The sequence below is a fragment of the Neofelis nebulosa genome, chromosome 9 (genome assembly GCF_028018385.1).
Source record: "Neofelis nebulosa isolate mNeoNeb1 chromosome 9, mNeoNeb1.pri, whole genome shotgun sequence".
NCBI lineage: Eukaryota > Metazoa > Chordata > Mammalia > Carnivora > Felidae > Neofelis > Neofelis nebulosa.
The window spans coordinates 22,303,602-22,320,470 of NC_080790.1; the positions used below are offsets into that span (position 1 = coordinate 22,303,602).

Genomic DNA, 16,869 nt, shown 5'->3' on the forward strand with positions numbered 1-16,869 from the left:
GAATGGAGCTAATGAGGGTGGAGGTGAGAACTGGAAATGTTATGGTCGAATGTACTAGTCTTCCCACATCATGGTCCTGGAGAAACTGAGGCGGGAAATCCCACTGGAGTCCCTTTGGTTCCCAAGGCAGAAGGGAAAAAGACAGCAAAGGATAAGCCAGAACTCTGCCCCAGAGCTGGCCTGAAACCTGTCTCCCACCCTGGCTGCCCCGCCCCTTAGCTCCAAGAGCAGACCATTTTTCTGTGATTTTTTGGCTCATCTCATAAATGTTCCAGTGTCAGAACAGGCTGTGCCATGGCTGAAACAAACTTGTTGAACAAATAAACAAGGCAGGCTGAGGGGCTGGGGAAGGCACCAGAACTGGGCCCCCAACCGGGTCTATGGGTTCTGGCAAGTCTGTCCTGAGTCTGGACCTCTGCTCCTTCCTTCCAACTCGAGAGGTGGGAGCGTGGGATTTTTGGGGTCCCTTCCAGCTCTGTGATCTAAGCAAATTGCCCACAGAGGGGTAAATGCCAGAGCTGCAAGTTCAAAAGAAACCTTCCTTTCTGTTACAGGGTACTGCGAAGGGCTGGGAAAGGGTAGATCTCCTCATGGCAAATATTGAAACCAAGGGATACCCATTCCCTTGTTCACTCATCAAACACTAATGGAGGTCCAATCTGTGCCGCGTGCTCCACTGCCCCTCACCTCAAGGAGCTTTCAAGGAGTTCTAAATGCTCTCACAGAGGAGAGAATGTCACAGTTCCTTGCCTGCACTGAGTTCTTGCCCACTCGGGGCCTCTGCCCTTGCTGCTCCCACCACTGACTGTCAACCCCTCCCTCTTAGTTCGTCAGTCTTAGCTTAAGTGCCATTTCCTCACTAAGGCTTTCCCTAACCCTGCACCCCCGTATGCGGTACGGTCCCCCAGTTCTCCTGCCACAACTCCATGACCCCCATAGAATGTATGGCAACTTGTAATTATATGTCTGCCTGTTTTGGTTATTTATCTGCCACCTTTTTGACTACAGTAAAAGCTGTGTAGGGGTAAGAATTCTGCTTGTATTTATCAGTTCAGGACCCTTAGCAGCATATACTTGTAGAATATGAGAATAATACATTGGCATGCACCAGATTTTCATAGACTGCCTCATTTAGTCCTCTCGATAACCCTAAGAGCAAGGCATTATTATTACGTACATTTTGGAGTGAAGAGACACAGTCAAGGGATTTTAAGTATCTTGCAGTTGGTAGAGCTGGGTTTGAACCTCGTCTCCAAGTCACGGCTCTTTCTACTTCACCATGTAAGGCTCTGTACCTGGCACCCCCCGCCTCTGGCTGTTTTCTCTTTCTTACATTTAATTTTAAAATAATTTCAGCTGATCAAAACCTGCAAGACTAGTACAGAGGATTCCTGTGTACTGTTTTCTCAAGTTCACCGGATGTGAGCATTTGATTTAATATACTTTCTCCTGGCTTGCGTTTTTCCATGTTTATACTGATTTTCTTTTCTTTCTTTCTTTCTTTCTTTCTTTCTTTCTTTCTTTCTTTCTTTCTTTCTTTCTTTCTTTCTTTCTTTCTTTTTTTTTTTTTGAGTGATTTTAGAGTGGGTTGCACACATTGTACATCTTTACCCTTAAATACTTCAGTGTGAATTTCTTTTTTGTTTATTTTCTTTATTTGAGAGAGAGAGAGAGAGAGAGAGAGAGAGCACGCACAGGTGTGCACGAGCAAGGGAGAGGGAGGGAGAGAGCCCAAACAGGCTCCATGCTGTTAGCGCAGAGCCCAACGTGGGGAACCATGAGATCACGAACCGTGAGATCATGACCTGAGCCGAAATCCAGAGTTGGAGGTTTAACTGGCTAAGCCACCCAGGCGCCCCAACGGTGAATTTCCTAAGAACGAGGATATTCTTTTACACAAAATCAAAATCAGGAAATTTACATCAATACTTAAGGTACAATATGTATTAAATTTATCCAATTGTTCCAATAATATTCTTTATAATACTTTTTTAGTTTAAGATCCAACCCAGGATCACACATTCCTCTTTAACTATCATATCCCCTTGGTTTTAAATTCAGAACGGTTCCTCAGCCTTTCTTTCTCTTCCATGACATAGATATTTCTCCAGAGTATAGGCCATTTTGTAGAATGTCCGTCAGCTTTGTGTAGTGTGATGTCTTCTCATGATTAGATTCAGGTTAGGTGTTTGTGGACAGGAGTTTCAGAGAAGTGATGCTGTATCCTTCTTAGTGCATCCTACTGGGAACCACGTGATGTCTACTTGTTCCAGTATTGGTGACATTAACTTCAAAAACTTGGTTAAGGAGGTGTCTGCCAGGTTCCTCCACTGCAAAGTTACTGGTTTTTTCCCTTTATCATTAACAAGTAATTTAAGGAGAGATACTTTAAGCCTGTGAATACACTGCTCTCACCAAACTTTTCCATCTATTGATGTTCTTGACTGAACCAGTGATTAGTATGGTGGCTGCAAGATGGAAGTGTTGGTTCTGATTGTAAGGCTGGTGTCACTATTTCAGGATGACAGGGCAGGATGGAAGGGAGGAGGGAGCTAGAGACAACATCTAATCTTGTAAACAGTTGGTTTCTCAAATGTCTGTTGTGGAAAGTAGGTGACTGGTATTTACTTTCTAACCCTACTAAGAAAAAAACTAAAGAATCAGAGTGGATTTTAAATGATAAAAGGTGTGGGGTTCCTGGGTGGCTCAGTCGGTTGAGCGTCCAACTTCAGCTCAGGTCACGATCTCACGGTTCGTGAGTTCGAGCCCCGTGTCGGGCTCTGGGCTGATGGCTCAGAGCCCGGAGCCTGCTTTTGATCCTGTGTCTCCCTCACTCTCTGCCCCTCCCCCATTCATGCTCTGTCTCTCTCTGTCTCAAAAATAAATAAACATTAAAAAAAAAATTAAAAAATGATAAAAGGTGTTACTTCCTAATAGAATAATGATTTCCATTTAACTAGCACTTAGTAAACTTCAAACACCACGTGAGCCACTTAGCGGACGCTATTTCCCTAGTCCTGTAACAACTCTAGTAGAGGCTGTTGTTCTCTTCAATTTATAGATGAAGAAACTAAGGCTTAGAAAGCCTAAGGTGTTTGCCTGAAGTCATACAGCTAAGAACTGGAAGTCTGGATTCCGGCTAAGATCTGCTGGGCTGCAAAGTTCTTACTGTTTTTGGTGGGAAGGAGCTCATGACATTCAGCCTCGACATACATTCCAGGCAGGGCCAATTTTCAACTAATTCCCAGCTTACAGCTGCGGTCTGCTCCCAGGAGTCCGAGTTTTGCAAAGAAGCTGTGAGGCCTCAGTGTAGTTATCTTCTGGCCTCAGCCACTGGTCCTTGAGCGTTAGCAGCTCCTTGGCTGGGAGTGGCCTGAGAGACCTCCCAGCCTGCTCAGCTGCCGCCCGCAGAGCCCAGGTGGCAGAGTCGCCCCCAGACATTGACTCATCAGTTCCCCTCACCCAGCATTGCTGCGTCTCCTGTGCTTAGAAAGGCAGGAAACTGGAGGCCAGTACTTTAGAAAGTCTTACAACAATAAGCTTGATTAAAAGGGGATTTTCCAGTTAACCTTGGAGAATCTCAGTTAACCAATGCCTTATTGTATTCTCGTTCTGTCAAATGTGGTAATCTATGTTCAGTGTGTATTTATGGTAAATCTCATAACCAGACGATTTACTTCAATGGCATTTCCCCCACCATTCAGGATGAACTGAGGAACCACGGAATTACCAAGTTGAAAAGGCTTTGGGGATCATTTAATAGGATCCTTCGTGTACAGATGAGGAAACTGAGGCCCAGACAAAGGAGGTAACTTACCCAAGGTCACACAGCTTCTTACCGACTCAACTGTAACTAGATGCTCCCCGTCCAAAGTGCTTTCTGCCATGTCAAGAATAATTACGATGCAGAAAACCTTTATGTCCAGGGTTACCTACAGGCCGAATTTAGCCTGCGGTGGTGTTGTGTTTGGCTTGCACAGTGTTTTAAAAGTTGGGAAATTTTCCATAAAAATCCACATTTGTTTCTTTTGAAAAGCTGGAAAATCTAGTTGTACCTGGCCCAATGGCAATGAAGGAGGACCGAGTAGCAGCCACCCCTCCAACTGGGTACACGGGATGTAGATGCCATCTCCCATCACCCTGTCATTGTATACTTGGCCTGTCTTCATGACCTGCTGGTCCCTCTGGGCATTGGAATTTAGGTTCTCTGCTTTATGGTGAAGGGCATTCCTTGGTTCATAAAAAAGAGGGCTGAAATGACCCAGACCAAATAGGGGACACACTGAGGAGTCAGAAGCACTCGTGTTAAGTGCCAGGGTGCAACACCAGGGGTCCTGGTTGGTCCTGGGAGAGCTCAGATCAGGGGCTGAGAAAGAGCTCTAGGGGCTTCCAATTTAGGTGAAAAATGTGAGATGCTAAATAACAATAGGAGAGATACCTGGCAAGATCAGATGCCCTGGCAAAGTGACTGGAACAGGCAAGATGAGCTAAAGTAGTTCAGATGGTTGAGAAAGCTATAATGGAAATGGGTCTTGACTCAGAAGTTAATCTACTTAAAAAATTTTTTTTTAATATTTATTTTTGAGAGAGAGACAGAGTGCAAGCAGGGGAGGGGCAGAGAGAGAGAGGGAGGCACAGAAATCTGAAGCAGGCTCTAGGCTCTGAGCTGTCAGCCCAGAGCCCGACGTGGGACTAGAACCCACGAACCTCAAGGTCATGATCTTGCAGACACTTAACCGACTCTGCCACCCAGGTGCCCCAGAGTTGACCTATTATAAAGAATGGAGAACCTATGGGTAGAAAAAGTAGCCAGGAAGCTACTGCAGCCATCAGAGCTGAGATCTAGTGAACGGAAGTGGGAAAGGGAAGGAAGGGATGGATGCCAGAGAGATCCCAAAGGGATGGACAAGATTTGGCGCTGGTGTGGAGGTGGGAGGAGAAGGCAGAAGAGTCAAAGTTGATGGCACCTTTGTGCCTGGGTGACCAGGGGGATGTCATACCCCAAACAGAAAAGGGAAGCCAGGAGGGAAAGCTGACTTGGGCGAAGATGAAGAATTCATTTCTAGATATGTTGATTTTGAGATGACAACGGCAGGTGAAGCTGGGATTGCCACTCAAGCTGGCAGTGCAGATGAGATAGCTGAAACCACCAGCATCACTGCCACCAAAGGGCAGAGGGCAAAGGGTGGGGGAACTGATGGCAATGTGATGAGCCCTGGGCATAGCCACCCTTAGAAAGGTGCAGAGGAGAAAGAGAGCCAATGTAGAGAAAGAGCAATCAGAGAGGCAGAAAGAGAACCAAGTTGGGGTATCGCTGTCGAAGCTCAGGAGAAGAGAGCTTGAGAAGAGCCGTGTCTAATGTCAGGAAATAGGTCCAGAAGTCAAGAGAACAGGGAACTGAGAAAAGGTCCTGGAACTGGACACTGAGGAGGGCATCACACTGAGAACGCATATTTAGGAAGTAGAGGTGACTCTGGCACTGTAGAGGCATCTCACAGGGCTGGGGGAAGAAACTAAGACAATCGACAGTGGGCACCTTAGGGACCAAGGAAGGGGGGGTAGGGAGGCAGGTCTGTAGGTGGTAGGGAAGGCTTCCGTAGAGAGAGGAAGAGAACGAGGGGCCCTTTTAACAGGTGTGGGAAAAGGAGAGCTTCTGAATCCAGAGCCAGATTACAAAGGCTGATTTCCATGCTGGCTGCTTCATTTGCTTGGGGATGGGCTCTTGACTTCTCACTCATCATTCTGGAGCTATCTCACGTCACTTCCTTATTTAGGACTCATTTTTCCCATCAGCATTAAAAATGAAAACAAAAACTTTATTGGGTGCTGCCTGGTCTGCAGGGCAGCAGACGAGGTCTGAGTGACTGAGAAGTAAACTGGACCCCGCCCCTCCCTTGGCAGAGAAATACCTTTGAGAGCTGCCTCCCTTTGCACTGCCTCACTTAGTCCTGTGAGGGAAACTTTATTAATGGAGTTCCCACTGTGCAAATGAAATGGAGGCTCAGGGACGTCAAGGTACAAAGCTACCAGGTGTTGGATTCCAGTGCAAATCTGCTCAAGTCCAAGTGCCACGTCTCTCCTACCACCACTTAGACAGGGCCCAGGAAATAAAGTAGACCGGAGATGAGGGGCGAGTCCACTACCCCAAGTAAGCACTTTACAGTCTGACCTCCCTTAGCTCATTTGGGGGTGAAATCTTTGCACATACAAAGCCGCCTTTAAAAACACACCTTGATTAAATATAAAGAAGCAGATCACCGAGGAGGAGAGAAAAGGAAGAAGGGAGAAGTGAGTCTGGTTGGGAGGAAACTGGCAAGAGGAGCTGCTCTATGAGATGCTCTATGGGGACCTCTGAGCTGGGCTGTTGACCTAGGGTCTTTGGACACCTAGAGTGGCATACAGGACCCTGACATTATGAGAGAATTTCAGGGTCTGTGTGTGGAGGGGTGGGGGGGGGGGGGTGGGGTTGCATTGAGGACACTTCCTGGGGAAAGGGTGCATAGCTTTCATCAGATTCTCAAAGGGGCTTTTGTCCAAAAAAGACTTGAAAACCACCGATTCCCAAGCATCTACCGAGACCCAGTGGCATAATTTATACCTGGTCCCTGTCATTTTTTTCTAAACCCTTGCCTAGAGATCTATTCTAGCGAGCCTTTCATCGGTCCCGGGGTGGGGAGGAGGGGGGTGTAAAGCCCTCCTCATAAAGCCTCCTTTGGGGCCGTTGTGGCTGAGTGACTCCCTGAAGTCCCCGGTGCTGCGCAGCGCGGGGCGCAGGGGTGGCCGCCCAGGGAAGGGTCGCATCGCCGCTTCCAGGGGGCGGGAGGGGGGAGGCTGCGGGAGCCGGAGCGGATGTCACGGCTTACCTCAGAGCCCGAATTAGAAGGCTGAAAAAATCACAGCAGGAAATAATGTGGTGCCTAAAATAGAAGCATCAACTGGGAGAGAGGCCGGGGAGTAGGTGGCATTTGAGGCTCCTGCCGAGTCCTCCCCAGCGGCTGCCTGACTAGTGCGTCGGAGGCGCGTGTGGATGCAATCAGGACAGAAAAGGCCAGAATAGGCCAGAAAGGCCGAGGCTGCCTTTCTGCTGAGGAAGGGGGGCTGCTCAGTAAACAGACACTCAGATGGGACGGCGGGGCCGCCCTTTCCGGCCCGCTTGCCTCCCTGCTGGTTCCTTCTCACCTCCTCCTCCTCCTTCCCTCCCCCCTCTCAATATCCCCTCCCCCACTTTGGTCTCCTGCCTTCCCCGCTGCCTCCAGCCTCCTCCTCCACCCACTGCCTTCCTCTTAACCCTCCCTTTTTCCCCCCTCCCCCTCTGTTTTTTCCCACACGAGCCCCTCCATCGCTCCCCTTTCCCCCAAAGCCCTGCCTGCTTTCCTCCTGGTGTCTGGATTGCCAGCAGCTTGACCTCCACACCGGAAGCTGCCGGGAGGCCCTTAGTGCCTTCCTAGGCAATCCAATCAGAGGTCGTTCTAGGAGCAACAACCCTCAAGGTCAGCCTCCCTGGGCCTGACTGCAAGACCCCTCCACCACCCCTGACCCAGTCACCACCCCCATCTCTGTGAGACTGTCAAAGCCTGGCGCCTGCAAAAAGGCCAGCAGGGTGGGTGTTCTTTCACTGGACCACTCTCTCCAGAGGGGTTGAGCCGAAGCAAAAACTCTGCCTGCAGATGGGGGCTGGCCCTCCTTCCATGGACACATCCACGGATGGGGACCCTCACAGAGGTTCCCTGACTGACCATAGGGTTTGCCAGGCAGGGGGCCGGCTGCTGCAGTAGGGGCTGAGACACACAGCCACATACAAAAATAGTACCTGGCCAGCCTTTACATATTAACTCTCTTAATCCTCACAACAACCCCCTACTAGAAAAGTAGGTACTTTTATTATCCCCATTTTCCACGTGAGGAAACTGAGACACACAGAAATAAATTAAGTTGGCCATGTTCACAGAGCTAGGCCAGTGGAAGGGCCAGGATTTGGGCCCCCAGTGGTCTGACTGCAGGGTCCCTTCTGCTGAACTTCACCTGCTGTTATTGCCTCTTAGCTTAGTGCCCTTCTACTCAGCTTTTCTTTCTAAAAATGATTTTTGTTTTGTTGTTTTTTTTTCCCTGAAAGTAAGCATAAGATATTTGAGATTCTAAGCGTTATGGGTGCTTTGAGATTTCAGTTCTTAAAAAAATCAGATACTCTTAATTTTTACTTCTCTGGGTGTTTTTCCCCCCAGCTGTTGCTCTACTGAAAATAAGTGCTCTCATTTTTGCCATTTTCAAATGCTGTGCGTCCTTGTCACCATCTGGAATGGAATGGGCATTCATTCGTGCTCAAGTGCGCTGCCCACACACGTACATGCGCCTCTGGTTCCCTCCCTCATTATGCCTTTGCACTGCTCCTGGGTTAATGGCTTATGATTTGCCAAACAGAATTCTCAGGAAAGGTATGTGGCTAATGTGGCTTCAAATGGGCTTTGTTCCCTGGGGCCTGGGAGCTAAGTGGGAATAAGTGGTAAGAAGTGTGGCTAAGGTTGTGGGTTAGGGGACTAAAAGACAAGTCAGAATAAAAGAATAATATATAGTTAACATTTATTAATACTTACTAAATGCAAGGCATTGTGCTAAGCAGTCTTATAGGGATGATCTCATTGAAGTGACACAATAGCCTATGTTATTAGTAGTGTCATCCTGGCATTCATTAATAGTATCACCACCATTTGACAGAAAAGTCAAGGTTGGGTAAGGCTTAGCATGCACTGAACCAGCACTCTGGTTCAACAGATTAAAAGGAGGTGCTAGTTTTTGCAAGCTTTTTTTCTCTCCGAGATATCCGGAAAGATCTTTGTCATCGTGCTGATTATACAAGTACTACGCTCCCTGTGAAGAATTAAAGCAACAGAGAAGTGTGCAAAGTAAAATATAGAAGTCCTTCCCCACGGCGTGCCTCTGCATAGACTCTGACACACTTGTACATATCACACTGTCGTGCTCTTCAGGGGACATCTTTGTGTGTGTCCGTACACACTTGATTGTCATTTCCAAAAGTCAGCGGGGAGTTGGTGGGCCAGAAGCTTGGAACGCTTATGTTTTGGTCATTCGTTGAAATGGACAAGTTATGATTTCACTTTAAGCCATGATGTGCAATGAAAGGCGAGGATGCAGTGTAAGTAGACCCTTGTGTTAATGAGTACGGTCTTAGAAAAAGCGATTTGTTATTATGTCCTGGGAGACTTACCAATGTTCATGCTTTTTGCCTCAGAGCAATTCCGCTTATGGGAGTGTGTGTCTGACCCAAGCAAATAAGTAAGTGAAAAAGTAATATTTAGCATTAGGAGAGTGAAACTTTGGGCATGACTTAAATGCCTTTCAGTAAAGAAACGGTTAAGTAGTAAGTGGGAAAAAATGACTACCATCTTTTTTTGAGGGAATATTATATGCTCACTAAAAATGATGGTTATGAAGACTCTAGTAACATGGTGAAAATGCTTAGAAGGTAAAGTCTAATGAAAAAAGTAGTTCACACAGTTATATGCACGTATGATTACATTTGTCTGAAAAGAAACTGTAAAGAAATAGCAGCAAAATGATACCAATGGTTATATTATAGTGTTGGGATTAATGTGGTTTTCTTTGTCATTCTTTCTGTAATGTGGTTTATTTTTGTAGCAAAAATTATGTTTGTTTAAATACTGGAAAATGGATGGAAATTGTCAAAGAACTCCACTTCCTTTCTCCTCCCTGGATTTGAGTTTCAATTTCTGTAAAAGAAACAGACTAGAAGGAGAGGACTTCTAACTCCTCCCAGTTCCGATAGTGTAGATTCTCTGATATAAGCAGGTGGCTCTTTCTGTTACAGACTCAAAGCCAAAATTCAGTCTTCACACTGAAAACGGACAGATCAGACAAGAACCTGTTTTGTAGCAGTTAGCTTAGGCTATGCTTGCGTGTGTAAATGTCTCCATATTAACTGGGAGAAGAAGAATGTTGTTTAAATCTGTGTAGATGCATCCTTAGGCCGATTGCTTTCATTGGGAGATAGAGGGCCCCAGACTTGGGAGTCCTGGGACTGGATGGTGAGCAGTCATTTCCTGGCCCATCCCAACATTGAGGGGCTGTGTCGGGGCCCAGCTCCCTCATTCCCCCTCCTCTGCAGTGCAGGGCCTGAATGGACACTGTTTCCCCTGCCTGGTAAAGAGGTCCTTTAAGACAAGAACTGGGTTTTTATCCCTGGTATCTGAACTATGAATGAATGAATGAACGAATGAACGAATGAATGAATGGGAGAGAGATAGAGTGAAGAAAGCCCATTATATGGGAGACCCAGGATTTCACTACATCTTTGAAATAAGTGAGGCTAGCAGTCAGGGGAAGCATGTTGTGAGTTCATGTATCTGGAGTAGTGTGTGTGTGTGTGTGTGTGTGTGTGTGTGTGTGTGTGTGTGTGTGTGTGTGTATAGTGTTTGGAAAGGGGCAAGGCTAGAAGAATACCTCTCTGCTGGCACAGCCTTCGTCAGAGCCCTGAAAAGGGCTGAGTGGGCTCTGACTCAGCTCTGTGACTCACTTTCTGCATTGCTGTCTCCACACTCTGGGCACATCCTCTGGACCATTTCAGCTCAGCCTCGAGTGGAGGAGGGTGAGATTTGGGCCGGTACATTCGGATGACTCATCCTGCTAAGCTGGAAGGAAGGGGCCAAAGCCCCCCTATCCTGCACTCCCATCACCAACCCTGCCTCTCCAGGGGTTCCTCTGAAGCCCAGACCTCATGCATGGGTTATGGCTATTCCACGCAGACACTATGCACCATCCACCCACACCTCCCTGCTTAGATTGCCATAATTTCCTTGGTGCCTTCACTTGGTTGTCCCCTGTGCTTCTTGTGGGCGTCCGAAGTCAGCCTGCAAGGCTCTTCCACACCACCCAACTGCCATTCTGTTCTTTACCTCTCACAAAACTTTCCAGCTCACAAGATAGTTTTACATCCCTCTTCTCACTTGATTCTCTCCAAGACCCTACGAAGCCTGGAAGGGTGACGAGTATCACCACTGTACAGGGAGAGACATTGTAAAAGGATGAGTGAGGGGCATTGAGGGCTGGGGTGGACTGGGGCATGCCGAGGGAGGGGCGGAGCTGGCAAGGGCACTGCCAGGCATTTGGTTGGACAGTGAGCTGGGGAAGAGGGACGGTGCTGGCTGGTTTGTAGTACAACAAGAAATACGTCTACATGGGGGCAGAAGATAGACAAGGTGTCTTGACTTTATCTTGAGACCAATGGGAAACCCTTGAGAGATTTTAAGCAGGGGACCCTGGTTTTGGCGTGGCAGGGAATTGGAGCAGGGCAGCTAGGAGGCTCTCTCTGCAGTTCAGTCGAGAGCAGATGGTCCGCCTGTGGACAGCAGCTCCTGGGGTGGCGTCACCTCTGAGTAAATCGTTTATGCTAATTCTATGGTAAAGGGGGCCAGAAGTCTTGATAGACAGTGACCGGAGCAGGGCAGTAGATGAGTGGCTCAGGGAAGAGGGAGGCACTCTGGGGCCCCCTACACTTAAGAGCTGAGCAAAGGCAGGTGCGGCCCCTGCGACAGTAGTCTCACAGGAAGAGGGCATGGTGTAATGTTAGGGCACCTGCCTGCCCGTGACAAGGCCCTGTGAAGGAGACACGTTACTCTTGTCTCACGGAAGTTCACAGGTAAAAGGACCCGAGGGGACCCTTGGGTTTTCCCTCTGTCGTGATCCTTCTGCCACCCAATGCTGGGCTGCATGGGTCGCCACTCAGGAAGTGAGGACACGGTCTTGGAAGACAGCCAGGAAGTGGCCTCTCAGTAGAGTTCCCAGAGCAGCCAGGGGGCTGTAGCTGCAGGCTCTGGGGGGGGGGGGGGGGACGGGACTCCCTGAGCCCTTTTAGCCCTGGGGAATTCAGAGAGGGTAATGTTTCCAGGTAAAATATGGGATGCCCAGTTGAATTTGCAAGATAAATAACAAATAATTTTTAGTATATCTCAAACATTCCATGGGACATACTTACATTTTAAAAGTATGTGATTCTTATCTGAAATTCAAGTCTAACTGGATGTCTGCCCTATATTTTTATTTGCTAAATTTGGCAACCCTTGGGGTGTCCCACTGCTGCAGCCTACCAGGGCCTGGGGATTTTCCTCTGTCTGAGACCATGTTAAGAACAGTCTCTGCATCCCTCACCCTGCCCTGGGACCTCACCTGGGGCTCAGGTCACCTGGGAAGACAAGCTCTGTCCCTGATTGCCCTCAGCTTCTGGCTCAGGCCAGCAGGCATTTGACCCAAGCTAGTGTGGCCTTCCACATGCTAGTGGCTCTCCGCCTGGGTGGGGACAGGCTGCTGCTTCTGGTCGTGAGACCTAGCTAATGAGGAACCAGGGCTGTCCTCTGGTCAGCAGCGTCTGCCAGGGTGTCACATCCAGGCCCAGCAGGTAGCCCAAGGGGCCTGGGACTAGAGGATTGGAGGAAAAGGGAGATGTCAGCTCTGCCCTGGGTCTATGAATTAAAGGTAGTTGTTTAAAAATGGCAACACCGTGGGGCACCTGGGGGGCTCAGTCAGTTAAGCGTCCGGTATCGGCTGGGGTCGTGATCTTAGCGGTTTGTGAGTTCTAACCCTGCTGTGCTGACAGCTCAGAGCCTGGAGCCTGCTTCGGATTCTGTGTGTCTCTCTCTCTTTCTCTGCCCCTCCCCTGCTCGTACTCTGTCTGTTTCTCTCTCTCTCTCAAAAATAAGTAAACATTAAAAAAAATTTTTTTTAAACGGCAATGCCACACCTGGCCTGGGCTTTACAGAGTTCAAGAGGCTTTCACATGTCTGACCTTATTTGACTTTTACCATGTCCTTGTCAAGTGAGCAAGAAGGGTATTTGTAGCCACTTTCTCCTTTGTAGATGAACAAACGGGCTGAGAGATTAAAGTCTGCCCGGAATGCCGAGGCTCCCTGCTAGCACAGAGCAAGGTGATCAGCCAGGCTGCTGCTCTGAGAAGTATGGGAGTTGGTGCTCTGGGTGAAGTTTCTCCATTTCCACAGCAGGGGGCAGACCTGAGGCCATGCTTTGATGGATGGATGGTTGGGGCCATGGCTCTGCCCTGGCCACAGGCAGAAGGGGCAGGCAGGCAGCTCTCACTGGAGGAGCTTGGAGAACTTCCTTAGGACACATCTTTTCAGTACCCCTTCCCTGAGCACGGAGTGGACAGCGGACACGACCTCCCTGGGGCAGCAGAACCCCGGTGCTGAGTGCTGGGAGTGAGGATGTGGGTCAGTCACAGCAGAGTCTCTGTGAATGTTGAACCAGACTTTGAAGGAGGACGACACAGTGGTGGGTGTGGCTGAAATTGTGCATGTGAAGAGTTGAGTTGTATGTGTTTACTCCAGAAATATTTTCTGAGCATCCACTACATGCCAGACACCATTCTAGATCTGGGGGTACTGCAGGACAGAATAGATGTGATGTCTAGAATACACAGATTGTCTTCTCTCGCTCATGAGTTGGCTATTTTGACCCCAGCAAATGCAATGCAAAATTTAGCCCCTTTACCAGCTTCCAGAAAAAAAAAAATCCTTTGCTAGCAAATGTAGAGTAGGGGGCTAATTTTACTGAAGATTTCTTGGGATGGGGTGAGAAGCGATGTGGCTCTTCTCGCAGCCTCTCATTCTGTGAATACTTCTCCCACGTCTCCTTTTGACCCTGCAGTTGTCCTGGGGGCACAGGTCTCTCTCTCCACTCCCCAACCAAAGCTCCCCGGCTGGCCAGCCTTTCTCCCGCAGTTTTGCACAGGCTTGGGAGGGAAGGCTTTTTGTCTCATTTCTGTCTCATTGTTTGACCTTGAAGGACACAGCCTTGATCTGCAGGGTTCCTGCTTTCTGACATGGTGGTGTCGTCTCTATCCCATTTCCACTTCTCAGAATTGTTCCAGGGTGAAGTGAGCTCGTATCTGAAAGGACTTTTGCTCAGATCTCTAGCACCATGGGTCATGTCAACCAGAGACACACTTGATGGCGTCTTGCTTTCAGTGTTAGTTCAGGCAGGGGAAGACCAGGCCCTAGAGTTTTACAAACTTGGGAGATGATGTCCCTGTGGGAGTAAAGGTTCCATTTTATTTTATTTTATTTTATTTTATTTTATTTTATTTTTAAAGTTTACTCATTTTAAGAGAGGGAGAGTGTGGAAGCAGGAGAGGGGCAAAGAGAGAGGCAGAGAGAGAATCCCACCAGGCTCCACACTGTCAGCACGGAGCCCAATGCAGGGCTTGAACTCAGGGATCATGACCTGAGCTGAAACCAGAAGTCTGATGTTTAATTGACTGAGCCACCCAGGCGCCCCCCTTTTATTTTAGATTGGATATAGCTTAGCACTTTGTTCTCACTCTTGTTAATAAAATAAAACAATAAACACTCGCTACCATCAAAAGAACATTGACAGCCTGTGTTTATGTGTTTGTGTTGTGTCTGTCACTAAAGCTGCAACTGCAATGTAGATTTTCAACAAAATGGTTTTCATTCAGTGCTGGGGAGTATGATAATTAAAAACAAAAAGGAGGGCAGATTCTTCTACTGCATCTTTTCAATCCTGCTTTCGCTTCCTTTTCCTCTTTTTCATTTCTCCCTTAAAACAGAGGAGTTGATCCCTCTGTTAACATTGACCTTGGCCATCTCTGACAAGACCAAAGCAGAGAAACTGGGTACTAAGAGTGCCTGTGCTCATTCTGTGAAGAGTCCGACTAGGAAGCCAGGCAAATGCTCTCCTTCCTTCCACTGTTGCCTGTTGCCTGTTGCGGGTGGATTTGTTTGCTGCTCTGCTCTGCCCTCCCCTCAAAAGTCTGCACTGTGAGCTGGACCGCTGAATGTGGTGCCTCTGGTGAGCGATGTGTGAATGAGGAGAGCAAGGAAAGAGAAGAGGAAAGAAGAGAAAAGGCAAGGAGCAAAGAGAGACTTATCAGTTGCCTTGTGAGCTCAGGGACAAAGATGACAGACACAACAGTCATGACACATTTTAATCAGGAGTTCAGTTTATTGGCTGAAAGTAACAGGAACAGTTCTAATTAGCTTGAGCCTCCAAGGGGAAAGTGTTGGTCTCATAAGCTGACGGTGGAGACAGCAGAGAGGGAACAACTGGGTTCTGGGAGTGGCCACCCTGGGGACTCACCTTCCCCTCTTGGGTGTTAGTACATCCGCAGCTCTCAGGGCTGTGCCAGAAAGAAGAGAGATCTTCCCACCAGCTTCCAGTAGAAGGCTCTGACAAACAGCAACATACCATTTTTTAGTCGTCAGATTTCAAAAATGTTAAACTTCATTAATCTCAACTATCGGTGAAGGGATGGGAAAATAGCGACCTTAACGCTCTGATACACTGCTGGGGGGTGGGGTAAGTTGTCCCTTTGGAGGAAAATGTGACACTTGTATTATGATTTTAAGTGTGGGTACTATTGATCTGATGGTGCCACTTCTTCTCAAAATCCAGATTAGTAAATCTCACACATGTGCATACAGAAATATAGGCAAAGATGTTATTTGAAATGTTCTTTGTACAAACTGAGGGTTGATGGGGGGGTGGGAGGGAGGGGAGGGTGGGTGATGGGTATTGAGGAGGGCACCTTTTGGGATGAGCACTGGGTGTTGTATGGAAACCAATTTGACAGTAAATTTCATATATTAAAAAAAATAAATTAAAAAAAATGAAATGTTCTTTGTAGAACAAAATTAGGAATCACTTAAATGTTCATCTTTAAACCACGATATGTATATTTTATACTCTGAGTATATGGAAACTGTTTAAAAAATGAAGTATGGGGGCGCCTGGGTGGCGCAGTCGGTTAAGCGTCCGACTTGAGCCAGGTCACGATCTCGCGGTCCGTGAGTTCGAGCCCCGCGTCAGGCTCTGGGCTGATGGCTCGGAGCCTGGAGCCTGTTTCCGATTCTGTGTCTCCCTCTCTCTCTGCCCCTCCCCCGTTCATGCTCTGTCTCTCTCTGTCCCAAAAATAAATTAAAAACGTTGAAAAAAAAAAAATAGATTCTGTGTCTCCCTCTCTCTCTGCCCCTCCCCCACTCATGCTCTGTCTCTCTCTGTCTCAAAAATAAACATTAAAAAAATTTAAAAATAAAAAAAAAATAAAAAATGAAGTATGTACTGACATAAACTCCTAACTTGTCTTGGTAAATGAAAAAAGTAATGTGCAGAATGATGCATACAATATTGCTATTCGCTTGAGCATAAACAAAAACAGAAAACCTTGAAATAATCGAGATGTCTATGTGTATGTGTATCATGTATATTTCAAAGTATATCCAAATGCTTAGAAAAAAATTTGACGAGGGGGGCACCTGGGTGGCTCAGTCCGTTAAATGTCTGACTTCAGCTCAGGTCACGATCTCACCACTTGTGAGTTCGAGCCCCACCTCGGGCTCTGTGCTGACAACTCAGAGCCTGGAGCCTGCTTCGGATTCTGTGTTTCCCTCTCTCTCTGCCCCTCCCCTGCTCATGCTCTGTCTCTCTCTGTCTTTCAATAATAAATAAACGTTAAAAAAGTTAAAAAAAAATAATTTTGATGAGGAATTAAGAAATGGGAATTGGAGGAGACTGTCACGTTTGAATTTTTTCGATGATAACATATTCGTGTATGATTTATGTATTTAGATTTAAGATTGAAGAGGAAAAAATAATGGGAGCATTCTGATTGCTTCAGCTTGGGTCATGTGACTATTCCTTGGCCATCAGTGACTAAGGGGCTCCCAGGGCTCTGACTGGCCGTGCCTGGGTTACACATTCACCCCTATGAACACTGGAACAATACTCATGATTGGCAGTTCCTTCCATAATTACACGTTGTTGTGGGGAAGGAGCTGTTCCCTCAAAAAAGGGAGGTGCTGTTCTGGG

General features: G+C 47.5%; 1 long non-coding RNA gene across 1 annotated transcript; it reads left to right on the forward strand.

Moving 5' to 3' along the window:
* The first annotated feature begins 1,665 nt into the window (after positions 1-1,665).
* LOC131484550 (uncharacterized) lies at positions 1,666-9,731 on the forward strand. The gene is made up of 2 exons (XR_009248289.1): positions 1,666-2,686; positions 2,921-9,731. It is a non-coding gene; the product is annotated as an uncharacterized LOC131484550 (long non-coding RNA).
* Positions 9,732-16,869: the final 7,138 nt, after the last annotated feature.